Source organism: Gossypium hirsutum, chromosome A10, assembly GCF_007990345.1.
Source record: "Gossypium hirsutum isolate 1008001.06 chromosome A10, Gossypium_hirsutum_v2.1, whole genome shotgun sequence".
NCBI lineage: Eukaryota > Viridiplantae > Streptophyta > Magnoliopsida > Malvales > Malvaceae > Gossypium > Gossypium hirsutum.
Window position 1 is genome coordinate 101,797,466 of NC_053433.1, and position 4,132 is coordinate 101,801,597.

Consider the following 4,132-nt stretch of genomic DNA (forward strand, 5'->3'; position numbering starts at 1 on the left):
TTTTCTTTTCTCCTTTCCTTTCTCTGTTTCGAATGGCTCTGTTCTTTTCTTTTCTTTGTTTCTCTTTTTACTTTGTTTTATTATATGCTTTATTTATTTATTAACTTAATTAGTTTAATATAATAATAATTATAATAAATATCTATTTAATAACAAATGTATATATTATAATTGTACACATATATGTTTTTACATTTGTATATTATCATCCACATGTCCTTACTTTATTTATTTCATAATATAATAATAATAATAATTATTATTATTATTATTATTATAATATTATCTTTTTACTTAAATTTTAAGTAAATAACTAAATATATTACAAGTGTACCTATTTAATTATTATTTCAATACACTTGTATACTTCATCACCTTGCACTTTACACACAATTAGATTTATTTATTTATTTATCTATAATTCATATTATAATTTAAATAAAATAATAATTATATAATATAATAATTAATAAATTAAGAAAAATCTTAGATTTTTCTTACACTTATGCCCCCTCATTCTATAGTAAATGGCATATTTTCCATTTTGGCCCTTTTTATTTTATTTTAATCTATAATGAAACTTTTACCCTTTATTCAATTTAGTCCTTTTTTACTATTTACACTAAATTAGCCTAAATTTTCTTAATTAAATCCTAATTAAGTAATCGACTAAACTCATAATTATTTCTAATAATTATTTATGACACGATTTGCTAAGACGGAGGCCCTATAACTCACTTTTCCAGTGCCTGTGAATTTTGGGTCATTATAGAGACACACGCCCGTGTCTCTGCTCGTGTGGACAAAAATAGGCTATTTACCAAGTCATCTTACCTCCCAAATTTGCATACACCTACACAAAACCAAATGGCACCAAACATGACATAAATAGGCATTCATCCAATCTTAAATAAGCTTAATTCATGCTATTTCAATACCAACATATACAAGGCACACAAATACCATAATATGCCATTCAATTTCATACCAAACCTCACTTTCACAAATCATCAATGTGGACACTTCCAATTATGCATCATTTTTCCTAAACTCATAAGCATACCAATTCTCAAATATCAACCATTTACCACAATCATTTGCATAGCAATTATCAACACAAGACAAAGGCTATTTGCATATATATACACAACCCAATCAACCAAAATAAGCCAACTCTCATGGCTATATACAAAACCAAACACTAAACACTTACAAGCCAATCCAAATGGCTAAATTCATTACCAAACTATATACCAAAATGACTAAAGCTCCTATACATGCCATATATCCCAAAAACATAGATTTAAAAGTACCAAAGTGATAGCTTGGTAGTGTGATGAGGTCTCTGACGATTCCCGAATCTGAGCTAGCTTTGATTTCACTATAAAACACGAAAAAATAAACAATGTAAGCTATAAAGCTTAGAAAATTAATATAAAAGCATAACTCAACTTACCATATATGCACAATTTAAGCAATTTAAACATAACATAACATATCTCATAATGATTCACCAACCTACCACACTTTCATTCACCAAGTTAATTACGAATTTCATAAATTTCCACATTTCAATGCTTATACGGTTCATGTACATACATGTACCATCTCGTATCAAATTCATATCCAACCACATCTCTGGTATACCCGTTGAACCATTTGGAATACTATTGGATACTCGGGAATCTGACACCCTAAGTGCCATATATACAGCCAAAGCTATCTCGATCTCATATCACATATAATGCTCACTTTCGAGCTATCAACGGGCCTGCTCACACAAGCTAACGGTCATGACAAAACTACACAGTACTGCTCACACAAGCTGACGAGCATCCGCAACACATGCCAGATAACTCAGCCACCGGTAGGACGTACGGGCCAGCACCCAAATCACATAATCCCTAATAACATGTCATTCGTATCCTAATCTATTCCTAAGGTTCAACTAGGATTTCTCGTTGCCGAATCATCGTCGAACATATTCGCAATGTCGTATACATAATATATTCAATATTAAAGCATTTAAAACACAATTATAATAATGCTTATTAACATACGAACTTTCCTCGATTGCAAAAATGGCAAAATAAGTAGATTAGTCCGATACTTTGTTTTTCTCCCGATCTAAATCTGAATTTCGCTTTTCTTGATCTAAATGTAATAAAATTTAACTTATTTAATTATCATTGTATTCAATTTAGTCCAAAATACACATTAAGGAAAATTTACATTTTTGCCCCAAATATTTCAACATTTTTACAATTTAGTCCTAATCTAATAAAAATACAAATTCATGCAATTCAACCTATACCCATGCTAGCCGAATTTCAATTAAGTCCCTAGCAGCCCATAATTTAACCACAAAATTTCAACATTTCTCAATTAAATCCCTAAATGACAATTTTGTCAAAAATCACTTTACAAATGTTGTTTATCTAACAACAAGCATACATTTTCTATCATCAAACATCAAAATACACCTATATTCATCAATGGAAAAACCCTAAACCTTTAAAAATTTTGCAAATTAGTCCCTAGGCTAGCTAAATTAAGCTGCAACGATCTCAAAAACATAAAAATTATTAAAAAAAGGGACAAAAATGAACTTACATTCATTAGTATTAATGGCCGAACCTCCAAAAGCTTAACAATGGTTTTCTTTCCAGTCTCGCTTGGGCAAACTATATTAAGGCGTAACTCCCCCAATTTGTTATTAGTCGTTCCACTAACTAAAATCGATTCTACCAAAAGCGTGTTGTCGCATTCCAGCTCAAGCTTTCTGTATCCGTTCTCCTATGCTATTTGAAGACCTTGTAACGCAACTCTTGCTTTAACCTTAAAAATTGTGTCCTTACCTATCCATAATGAAAATCCACACAACCAATTTGCATCAACATCTCTAAACATACCTCTAATAAAAGCTCTTGATCTATATGAAGGCAATGTTCCATTCGTGTTGAGCTTAATTCATCCCCTCTCTTGTGGTGACCAATAGATTATAGTGACTGTTGGATTAGCATGTACCAGATTAGAAATCATTAGATCATAGCTCATTGCCCAAACAAATCTTGTATCAACTATATTCTATATACAGCTATGGTCATTCTAAAAGTTAGTTAGTTGATCACCCCCTAATGACCAATAAACATTGGCATTAACATCCAGCCATACCATCATCAAATATCTCCATAAAAACAAACAATTACTCATTGAAATCGATGTTGGCAACACCCCATGAATATTATATTTATTTATAGGAAACTGGACCCACAATGCATTTGTATCAGTGAATAACTGAAATCCAAATTTCATTAGAAATAATTTATTTTAATCAGATAACGTTCTCAATCCCAGTCTACCCGCAACTAAAGGTCGACAACACTTTTCCCATGACAAAAGAGACGACTTCCTCGTCTCTAAACTAGCTCCGCATATAATGGTTGTTCTCTAGAATCTAACTTTGTTTTATAATTTATAATTAAAGTGAAACAAATTTCCCTTAGAACTGCCATTAGTGGATATAATGTCAACACTAACCTAGAATCAGAATCAGAATTCATATTTTATATTTCATATTTCATAGTTTATGAAATATATCATGAAAAAAGTATTGTCAACCCAATAATGATTTTGTTAGAAAAGGATTGAAAACCTAATACTCCTTTTAAAGAAAAAAAAACTTAGAATAAATTTATAATTAATTGAAAACAACATTTGAGTTAAATGAACTCAGACTTCAATTTGATACTTCATGTATTAGGAACATATCATATGTAGGAGCAAGAAATTAATAAGTTGGTAGATATGTGTGAATTTATCTTTCGAGATATGTTAAATCAATCTCTCTAATTGCAATTAATCATTATATGTAGGAGAATCTTAAATATAAAATAATATGAAATGGGGTTCACGTAAAATAATGAAATAAAAACTTTAGAATTAACCTAATTTAAATTTGAATAAATAATTTAGTTGTTTCACATTGTAAAGCCTTTGACAAATGGTAGTTGGTGGTTACTAAGAATCATTTAGTTTCAACTAAGTCCATTAATAACTAAGGAAGTCAACAATCGTCATCTTCAAATAAAAAGGTCGGTTACAGATTATGCATTAAAATAGTGGCTTGAAA